Genomic DNA, 11828 nt, shown 5'->3' with positions numbered 1-11828 from the left:
GTGAGCCTCCAACTGCAGGCCTCAGGTATTGCTCCTTCAAAAAAAGAAGGAATGAGCAAATAGTCTATGTCAGTCATGGCACTGGAGGAGGGAGTCAGGTGGCTTGTGGACTGATCAGCACAGGAAGAATTTTCTAGCAATTTACATTGCCGTCCAATGGACTCACAGTGACGTCGCCATGAAGACATTCAAGCAGAGTCCAGATGACCACCTGTCAGGGATGCCCTCAGGGGCCCTGGCCCTCCCGGATGTGGCACCAGAGGACCCCTGAAGGCCCAGCACCGTAAGGTTTCTTACCACGTGGAAGGGGACACAGCTGTCCCAGAAGCAGTGCCTTCCTGATCCAGGGCCTGGGTGGCTGTCGCTGATGAATGCCACAGAAAAGAACCAGACACAGGGGAACACCCACCATGCATGTGATGGTTCAGAGCCTCTAAACAGCAGGGGCCAACAGGAGTTTAGATGTGCAGGAGAGTCACGAGAGAATGGACATGAGGGATAAAGTGAAGAGAGCGGGATGGGGCGGAAGGGTGAAGACTTTCGTGAAAAGACCACAATGCAAGCCTGACCTGGGAAGGAGAGAGTCCTGGACGCTTAGGAGAGACATGGCAAGAGAAAGGGAAGCATGACGCCCTCAGCCAACGACAGAGCCAGCGGCAGGACCAACACAGACCTATTCCTACGTGACAGAGGATTGAGATTTCTCCCTCCAACGACTGGTTTTAGCTCAAGGACTCCGCTTGGGGCATCTGACACCTTTCCTCCCAAGACTCCCCCCTCCCCTCCCCTTCCTAGGTCAGGGCTGGGCTGCCTAGAGCTGTTGTGTCAGCCGCCAGTTCCCAGCAGCAGCCCCTCTGAGTGGGTGCCACCCGCCTGCTTCACCCTGGGGCACAGCTGGGTGGCTGCTCCCAGCTCTGGTTCTCTGCACTCGCTGTGACAACACAGCCCCAGCCCTCCTCCCAAGACCTGGCTGGCTGATCCCACTGAGCTTCATTTCCCTTCAGAGGGAGGGAAACGTGGGGGCAGGGTGAGCTGGGGCCTGGCCATCTGGGCTCTGCACTCTGAGCCTCCCCTGTCAGCGAGGAGAGAAGCAAGAGCTTGGCACAGGGCCACACCACAGTGACCCAGGCAGCCGCAGAGCCCAGCTCTCTGCAGCACGGTTGAGGAAGATGAAGCACCCAGTGCACAGGCTGAGCGACACAGCCTTCTCTGCGTGCAAGGGAACCTAGGGGACATACAAACACCTTTCCAAAGAGTTCTCAGAGCCTGCCTGCCCCAAGATAAGGGACCCTGGGAAATCTAGGTGGCAGGGGGTCAGCCGCCCTGAGCACCTATTGGGGATCGAGTCCTGCTACTTAGCAGTGTTCACAGAGCCCCAGCTGTGTGCAGAGGATACCAGACACAATCTCGACTCCTGGGTTTACCACAGGCAGCACGGTGGGGAGGCAGGCACGTGGTCCCTGTGCCCCAGCAGCCCGGCAGACCCAGACACTTGCCTTTAATCCAGGTAGAGACTGGGGGAGGACAGACAAGGGTCAGGGGACATCGGAGGGGTTCTGAGGATGGAGAGAAGAGCTCAGGCTGAAAGGGAGCTGAGCTGAATCAGCAGCCAGAGAAGCACAGCTGGCCTCAGGGTGACTAGTTTGGAGAAGGACCACAATTTTCCCATGAACGAATGGTGTCATTTCAGAGACGCCCATCCTCCCTGCAAGCCCATGCCATGTCAATACCCAAGGCAGTCCCCAGGGCTGCAGCCCTGGCTTCACCAGCCAGGCCCCTGTCCTGTTCACATAGCCTTGAAGCAGCAGGAAGGGCAGCCTCTATGTCTCCTGGCTGGAGCTTAACCCACCCTCAGTGATAGGTAGTATAGTTGCTCAGTCGTGTCTGACTCTCTGCGACCCCATGGGCTCCTCTGTCCATGGGATTTCCCAGGCAAGAATACTGGAGTGGGTTGCCATTCCCTTCTCCAAGGGATCTTCCTGACTGAGGGATCAAGCCCAGGTCTCCTGCATTGCAGGCAGATTCTTTTACCATCTGAGCCACCTGGGAACCCTAGTAAGCACATGGCTGTGCCAACAACAACACGTCTCACCAAAACTCAGGGGTCAGGGGGGATTACAGATCAAACCTCTGCCGACTCCTGAGTCTTGGTTCTCAGAACACTCAGAATTTCAGCCAGAAATTCTTCACAGAGAAGAATTCCCACAGGTCCAGGCCAGGGACAATGCCAATGACCCTATTATAACCCTGAGTTTTATTGATCTTCCTATCCTCATAGGATAGATAGGTGAAAGTAGTGCTAAATGCCATTAACTACCTTTGTCAACTGATACACACGGGTGCGTGCATGGTTAGTCACTTCAATCATGTCCGACTCTTTGTGACCCTATGGAGTGTAGCCCTCCAGGATTCTCTGTCCATGGGATTCTTTAGGCAAGAATACTGGAGTGGGTTGCCATGCCCTCCTCCAGGGAATCTTCCAGACCCAGGGATCAAACCTGCATGTCTTGGGTCTTCTGCATTGGCAGGCAGGATCTCTAGTACTGGTGCCACCTTGGAAACCCAAACATGGGTGGTTACCTGCAAGGCCGCCCTGCAGAAGCCACATTACTATCGCCACCTGTGTCTGTCCTCCTCGGACATTTCCATCTCTCTTGGCTGAAGCACTCGGCCGTGACAACCTAGAGCATCTCAGCCAGCTTTACATTTGCAGTGTGGGAATCCGGCTGCTTCCTATCACTGCGGGCTGCAGCATCTACAGTGACTCAGATCATTTTCACAGCTTTTAAATGTTTTCTCACAGATCACCCCAAGTATGTGATAGGAAATGATGCAGTGTTAAGTTGGCCCGACATCTCACACCAGATGTTGCAACAAGCAAAGAAATATACTTAGGAACATATGTGGGCAGCACAGAGTGTGCTTTGCCAAAGGGAAACTGTTCCTCCCTCAAGGTTCCCTCAGCACCTTTCAGGGCAGAGAAGGCTGTGTGAGACACAGTTATTTCTCCGGGAGGCGAGAACTCTGGCTTCAGATAGGATCTCTGGCAGGAAATGAATGGGGCATTTGATAAATGTGGTTTTCACTCAGCCCTGCTCAGAAGGTGGCAGCCAGCCTAACCAGGCCTGTGTGATGGCTCCAGTCAGGGGTTACACCAGTTCTCAGTGTCCAGCCTTGTCTCCTGATGGTATCTCATACCCGGCGCTGTGATCACAGGGCGGTTTTGTGTCCTGTAATTTCTCCACCATGCTGCCCAGTGCTCAGGACAGGCTGTCTGGAGCACAGCTGCCATACTTGGTGTTTTCCAGGTTGACTTCAGGGGCCTAAAGAAGCCCCCTTTGACCAGCCCAGACCATGTTGGACTTCGCTATCTGAACCTTTACTGCACCCAGAAATTCAGCTCCGAACCTAAAGCCGGAAGGTCTAAAAGGGACCTTGGGGATAGACAGTTCCCCCTGTTCACTCCTCCAGCCCCCACTCTCTCCTCAGTGCCCCCAAGAAGAATGGGCCAGACTCTGAGCACCTGCCGCAGTGGGCACTACAACCTCATGAGCAAGGGGGGTCAGTCCTCAGGCATGTCAGACTGTCAGGAGCAGCTGCACAGACATGCACAGATGTGCCCCCGTTTAGTTCCCCTCGTGGCTCATGCCACCTCTAGCAGCCACACGACTCCAACCCTTCCTCCATCTGATAACTTCTCTAGGACCCTGGCTAAACACCTCCTTTTCTTTCTGTAATTTAGCCCTCCATCCTACAAATGCCACTGATAATCCTCTATTTATTTAGCTACCTTTTCTCCCCAAGTGGACTCAAGAGCTGGTCTTTTCTTCCCTCAGGTTGAACAAATGCCTTCCCTGTCTGACCTCTGACTCCCCTGTCTTTCTCAGCATAAACCCCACACAGGATTGAGCACATAGTAAACACCCACTGTGCAAGTGCCCAGCAAACTCAGCACCCTCTACAGAGAGCCCATCACAAGCTGGCTTACATTCTTCTGAGGCCTTTGAATGATTTAGGGTTGGTTGATAAGTAAGGTAAGAATAGATGAAGTGCTCTGAAGGCCTCATAGCAAACACAAACCAAAGCCAGGCCACTCCTGAGCTCCAAAATCTATGGTGGATAAATGAGACATGTATGCTAACCCATAGCAGAGGTCCCCTTAGACCTGAGCCTCAGCAGAGACCCCCCAGACATCAACAGTCAATGACCTGAGTCAATGGCCTGTTTTCTTGATGCAGCTTAGATGATGAGGGATCTTCAGAATCACTTAGAGTTGGGGAGGGGGTTGCAAATGAATTTTCACAAGAATATAAGACAACTCCAGCAAAGTTTCACAGAACAACACTCTTGCAGGAGGCCTAAGCCCCACAGCTGGTCTTCCCTTCACACCTCAGAGATCCCTGAGAATCACTATTGGAATTCTGGGGTTCCAGAGAACGCAGTGTGAGGACCACCATTCCAGATCTTCCCCTGGAACCTTAAACTTGCAGAGGACCTGCCAGACCAGCAAACATTCATATCACATCTCTTGCAACCTATTAGAAGATAGGACAACTCAGACTCAGAGAACTCTGGGCCTGGAGAGAACCAGAGGCATCTTCTGGACAAACTCAACTTGGCAGGAAAGGGAGTCAAAAACCTCGACTGGAGAAAATCCATGTGAGATGAGGAGCAAGTGGTGGCAGAGCAGAACGACAGGGCAGAGAAGGGAGAGGTGCCCTCACTGAGTGAGCGATGGGAGGGCCCTGAAGCAGTGTCGTGGCCCTGGAAGTGGCTGCCAGAGACTGGCATTGTCCCTTCTGTGCTCTTTTCCAGTCTCCAAAGTCCCACCTATGCCCGAAGTGCCAATCACCTCCCTCCACGGTGCTCTGCTCAGGCCTGCGCAATGGACCTCTGCCATTCCCTGCCTCTTCCTGTCACCTGAATTTACTCTGTATCCATCCATTCAGCCTCCTCCTCTCTGTAAATTAGACTGATCCGTGTCAAACAGCATGAGCAGCCTGTTATCTCTCAAATAACAGAAACAATTTGGAGGCGAATTTGTCTTTTCTTTAAATGGTCTAACACATTGGTATAAATTTATTTGTAAAACTCTTATTATCTCTGCATCAGTAGCATCCACAATAATGACCATTTTTTCATTCCTGGTGTTAATTATTTGAGCTTTCTCCTATATTTTCTTTAGTAGTCTTGCCAGAGGTTTTACTATTTACTATTTTTTGCAAAGATCATGATGGCTATTTTATTGATTGTTATTGTTGTAGTTTAATTGTTAGGTCATATCCAACTCTTTCCAACTCTGTCCTTCACTATCTCCCAGAGTTTCCTCAAATTCATGTCCATTGAGTCTATGATACTATCTAATCATCTCATTCTCTGTTGCCCCCTTCTCTTTTTGCCTTCAATCTTTCCTAGCATCAGGGTTTTTTTTTTTTTTTTTTTTTTTTTCTGTTGAGTCAGCTCTTCACATCAGGTGGCCAAAGGATTGGGAGTTTCAGCTTTATCATCAGTCCTTCCAATGAATATTCAGAGTTGATTTCCTTTAGGATTGACTGGTTTGATCTCCTTGCTATCCAGGGGACTCTCAAGAGTCTTCTCCAGCACCACGGTTTGAAAGCATCAGTTCTTCAGTGGTCAGCCTTCTTTATGGTCCAGCTTGCCTGGTGTGCTGCGGTTCACAGGGTCACAATGAGTTGGACACAACTGAGTCACTGAACAACAACTCATATCCATACATGACTACTGGAAAAAACCATAGCCTTGACTGTATGGACCTTTGTCGGCAAAGTAATGTCTCTGTTGTCTAAGTTTGTTATAGCTTTCTTTCCAAGTGTCTTTTAATTTCATGGCTGCAGTCAGTGTCTGCAGTGATTTGGGAGCTCGGGGGGAAAAATAATCTGTCACTGCTTCCACTTTTTCTTCTCTATTTGTCATGAAGTGGTGGGAGTGGATGCCATGATCTTAGTTTTTTGAATGTTGACTTTCAAGGCAGCTTTTTCATGCTCCTCTTTCACCCTCATCAAGAGGCTCTTAGGTTCCTCTTCAGTTTCTGCCATTAGAGTGGTATCACCTGCATATCTGAGGTTGTTGATACTTCTCCCGGCAATCTTGATTTCAGCTTGTGATTCATCCAGCCTGGTATTTATCATGAAGTACTCTACAACAGGGAAGCCTGGCGTGCTACACTTCATGGGGTCGAAAAGAGTCAGACACAACTGAACAACTGAACAACAACAACTCTGCATGTAAGTTAAACAAGCAGGGTGACAATATACAGCCTTGTCCTACTCCTTTCCCAGTTTTGAACCAGCCATTGTTCCATGTCTGGTTCTAACTGTTGCTTCTGACCTGCATACAGGTTTCTCAGGAGTCAGGTAAGGTGGTCTAGTGTTCCCATCTGTTCAAGAATTTTCCACAGTTTGTTGTGATCCACAAGGTCAAAGGCTTTAGTGTAGTCAATGAAGCAGAAGTTTTTCTGGAATTCCCTTGCTTTTTCTACGAGCCAATGAATGTTGGCAATTTGATCTCTGGTTTCTCTGCCTTTTCTAAACCCAGCTTGTACATCTGGAAGTTTTCGTTTCACATATTGTTGAAGCCTCGCTGGAAAGATTTTGAGCATTACCTTGCTAGCATGTGAAATGAGCACACTTGTGCAATAGTTTGAACTTTCTTTAGCATTGCCATTCTTTGGGATTGGAATGAAAACTGACCTTTTTTCAGCATGGCCACTGCTAAGTTTTCCAAATTTGCTGACATGGTGAATGCAGCACTTTCATAGCCTCATCTTTCAGGATTTTAAATAGCTCAGTCGGAATTCTGTCACCTCCACTAGCTTTTCTGTATTAATTAATTTGGAATAATTTTATAGAGTATAATTTTATTAACAACACTGTGTTAGTTTCAGGTGTTCACAAAATGAATCACATACATATATCCACTCTTGTTTAGATTACTTCACATATAGGCCATTACAGAGAATCGAGTAGAGTTCTCTTTGCTATACAATAGGTCCTTATTAGTTTTCTATTTTATATATAGTATATGTATATGTCAACCCTAACCCCCCAATTTATTCCTCCCTGCTTTTCCCCCAGTGACCATAAGTTTATTTTCAATCTATGGCTCTCTTTTCTGTGAATAAGTTCATTTGTACCATTTATTTTAGATTCCATATATAAGCAATATCATACATTTGTCTTTCTGTCTGACTTTTATTATTTATTTATTATTTGTTTTATTTTATTATTTATTTTATATTATAAAAATAATAATTATTTTATATTTATTTTATATTATAAAAATAATAATTGCTTTATTATTTATTTATTATTTGTAGACTTTTTAATGATGGCCATTCTGACTAGTGTGAAGTGATACCTCACTCTAGTTTTAATATGCATTTCTCTAATAATTAGTGATATTGAGCAGATGGCATTATTTCTTTTCTATGGCTGAGAATCATTCTATTAAATTCTAAAGGATTCATCTTCTGTATCCATTCTTCCGTTGTTGGGTATTTAGGTTGATTCCATGTCTTGGCTTGCCTGGTGTGAATACTGCTGCTGTGAACTTACAGGTGTATGTATCTTTTCAAATTAGAGTTTTCTCTGGATACAGGCCCAGAAGTGAGACTGCTGGATCATATGGTAGTTTCATTATAGGGGACTGGTATGCAAAAGTAGGAAGTCAAGAAACACCTGGAGTAACAGGCAAATTTGGCCTTGGAGTACAGAATGAAGCAGGGCAAAGGCTAATAGAGTTCTGCCAAGAGAACGCACTGGTCATAGCAAACACCCTCTTCCAACAACACAAGAGAAGACTCTACACATGGACATCACCAGATGGTCAACACCAAAATCAGATTGATTATATTCTTTGCAGCCAAAGATGGAGAAGCTCTATACAGTCAGCAAAAACAAGACCAGGAGCTGACTGTGGCTCAGATCATGAACTCCTTATTGCCAAATTCAGACTGAAATTGAAGAAAGTGGAGAAAACACTAGACTATTCAGGTATGACCTAAATCAAATCCTTTATGATTATACACTGGAAGTGACAAATAGATTTAAGGGACTAGATCTGATAGATAGAGTGCCTGATGAACTATGGATGGAGGTTCGTGACATTGTACAGGAGACACGAATCAAGACCATCCCCAAGAAAAAGAAATGCAAAAAAGCAAAATGGTTGTCTGAGGAGGCCTTACAAATAGCTGTGAAAAGAAGGGAAGTGAAAAGCAAAGGAGAAAAGGAAAGATATAAGCATCTGAATGCAGAGTTCCAAAGAATAGCAAGGAGAGATAAGAAAGCCTTCCTCAGTGATCAATGCAAAGAAATAGAGGAAAACAACAGAATGGGAAAGACTAGGGATCTCTTCAAGAAAATTAGAGATACCAAGGGAACATTTCATGCAAAGATGGACTCAATAAAGGAAAGAAATGGTATGGACCCAACAGAAGCAGAAGATATTAAGACGAGATGGCAAGAATACACAGAAGAACTGTACAAAAAAGATCTTCACAACCCAGATAATCATGATGATGTGATCACTCACCTAGAGCCAGACATCCTGAAATGTGAAGTCAAGTGGGCCTTAGGAAGAAGCATCACTACGAACAAAGCTAGTGGAGGTGATGGAATGCCAGTTGAGCTATTTCAAATCCTGAAAGATGATGCTGTGAAAGTGCTGCACTCAATATGCCAGCAAATTTGGAAAACTCAGCAGTGGCCACAGGACTGGGAAAGGTCATTTTCATTCCAATCCCAAAGAAAGGCAATGCCAAAGAATGCTCAAACTACTGCACAATTGCACTCATCTCACACGCTAGTAAAGTAATGCTCAAAATTCTCCAAGCCAGGCTTCAGCAATACGTGAACCATGAACTTCCAGATGTCCAAGCTGGATTTAGAAAAGGCAGAGGAACCAGAGATCAAATTGTCAACATCCGCTGGATCATCAAACAAGCAAGAGAGTTCCAGAAAACATCTATTTCTGCTTTATTGACTATGCCAAAGACTTTGACTGTGTGGATCACAATAAATTGTGGAAAATTCTGAAAGAGATGGGAGACCACCTGACCTGCCTCCTGAGAAATCTGTATGCAGTTCAGGAAGCAACAGTTAGAACTGGACATGGAACAACAGACTGGTTCCAAATCAGGAAAAGGAGTACGTCAAGGCCGTATATTGTCACCCTGATTATTTAACTTCTATGCAGAGTACATCATGAGAAACCCTGGACTGGAGGAAGCACAAGCTGAAATCAAGATTACCGGGAGAAATATCAATAACCTCAGATATGCAGATGACAGCACCCTTATGGCAGAAAGTGAAGAGGAACTAAAAAGCCTCTTGATGAAAGTGAAAGTGGAGAGTGTAAAAGTTGGCTTAAAGCTCAACATTCAGAAAATGAAGATCATGGCATCCAGTCCTGTCACTTCATGGCAAATAGATGGGGAAACAGTGGAAAAAGTGGCTGACTTTATCTTTTTGGGCTCTAAAATCACTGCAAATGGTGATTGCAGCCATGAAATTAAAGGATGCTTACTCCTTGGAAGGAAAGTTATGACCAACGTAGACAGCATATTGAAAAGCAGAGACATTGCTTTGCCAACAAAGGTCCATCTAGTCAAGGCTATTAGTGGTCATGTATGGATGTGAGAGTTGGACTATAAAGGAAGCTGAGTGCAGAAGAATTGATGCTTTTGAACTGTCGTGTTGGAGAAGACTCTTGAGAGTCCCTTGGACTGCAAGGAGATCCAACCAGTCCATCCTAAAGGAGATCAGTCCTGGATGTTCATTGGAAGGACTGATGTTGAAGCTGAAACTCCAATACTTTGGCCACCTGATGCGATGAGCTGACTCATTGGAAAAGACCCTGATGCTGGGAAAGATTGAGCGCAGGAGGAGAAGGGGATGACAGAGGATGAGATGGTTGGATGGCATCACCGACTCAATGGACATGGGTTTGGGTGGACTCCGGGAGTTGGTGATGGACAGGGAGGCCTGGCGTGCTGCGATTCATGGGGTCACAAAGAGTCGGACACAACTGAGCGACTGAACTGAACTGATGGTAGTTCTATTTTTAGTGTTTTAAAGAACCTGTGTATTTTCTCCAGGGTGGCTGCACCAATTTACTCTCCCTTTTCTCTACACCCTCTCCAGCATTTATTATTTGTAGACTTTTTGATGATGGCTATTAGGACTGATGTGAGAGGATGCCTCAATGTAGTTTTGATTTGAATTTCTCTAATAACTAGCTATGTTGAGCATCTTCTCATGTGCTGACTGGCTATCTGTATATCTTATTTTGCAAAATGTCTGTTTAAATCTTTCCCCCATTTTGATTGGGTTGTTTGTTTTTCTATTATTGAGTTGTATGAACTGTTTATACGTTTTGGAAATTAAGCCCTTGTCAGTTGCATCATTTGCAAATTTTTCTCCCAGTCCACAGACTGTCTTTTCATTTAGCTTATGGTTTCTTTGGCTGTGCAAAAGCTTATAAGTCTAATTAGGTCCCATTCGTTTATTTTTCTTTTATTTCTCTTGCCTTGGGAGAGTGATCTAAGAAAACATTACTACAATTTTGTCAGAGAATGTTTTGAATGTAGTCCCTAAAATGTTGGGTTCATGTCTCACCTAATATCCCATTTGGTCAAATATTCACTATATTATCCAAATCCTCTCTATTTCTAGAAATATTAATAAATAGCACATTTATTGGCTGAAAAATCAAAATGATAAAAATACACACATAGAAAAGCTTCACTCCCACCCGTGTCCCATCTACACATCCATTCTCCAATCCCTATGGTCAACAATAATTACTAATACTTTTGCATATTCTTTCCACATCAACACAAATACACAAAGGTAAAGATATAAATTCTTATTTTCACTCTCTTTCTTAAATAAAAGGTAGCTAGTTATATAGACTTTTACTGGCTTTCTTCAGCTAACAGTATGAAATGTTAGCTGAAATCTTTTTACATAAATACATAAAGAGCTTCATTATTTTTTGTAGCTGCATAGCCATCTTTGGGGAAATACACCATGGTTTATTTAACCTATCCTCTAAATACGGACACAGGTTGTCTCCAACTTTTTTTTTGTTTTACATATAATACTGCCACTAATAACCCTGTCCACATGTCACTTTGTACACGCGCAAGCTCTGTGTTAATTTTAGACACGCTGGCATTCTTTATCTATCTATTATCCCCGTTTCCTGGAACTCTGGTCCTTCTGTCCATCATGTTGTCAGACTCATGTACGTGGTGGACATTTTCCTATCTTTGGTGTGGATTGTGCATTCCATGAAACTCCTTTCATCCCAGATTATTGAACAGTCCCTCCAGAGTGTTGATATATTTACTCCTCCAGGTAAATCTAAAGTATCAGCAGCCTGGGAGTGACATTTTATTAAGGCTTTTGGCTTGGGAGTTTCTAGATTTCTGAATGGTATAAACTCAAGCTTAAATCTATGTGAGACTCAAGCCGTGGCTTGTGATTTCTCGGGGGAGAACTTTTCACAGACTCCAAGCAGAGGCAGACATGTTCTCTTAATATCTTGCTGAGCCAGTAGACAGGTTGCTTTCTGATCTATACTTTCCCTGATGGTGCGGCCCTCCTGGCATGCCAGCCATAAGCAGGGGTTTCATTCTATTCATCCAATAATTCCTTGCCTTATGTGGCCCAAGGTTTCATTTCCTTCCCTATGTGGGCATGAAAGCCCAAGCCCCCAGGTTCTTGAAACTGACAATAATGTGACCACGCCCACCTCCACACCAGCCACTGCCACAGCCACCCCACTTCCACCCAGGAGTCAGC

Source organism: Bos indicus x Bos taurus, chromosome 1 (genome assembly GCF_003369695.1).
Source record: "Bos indicus x Bos taurus breed Angus x Brahman F1 hybrid chromosome 1, Bos_hybrid_MaternalHap_v2.0, whole genome shotgun sequence".
Classification (NCBI taxonomy): Eukaryota; Metazoa; Chordata; class Mammalia; order Artiodactyla; family Bovidae; genus Bos; species Bos indicus x Bos taurus.
Note: the sequence above shows the minus strand (reverse complement) of the source record.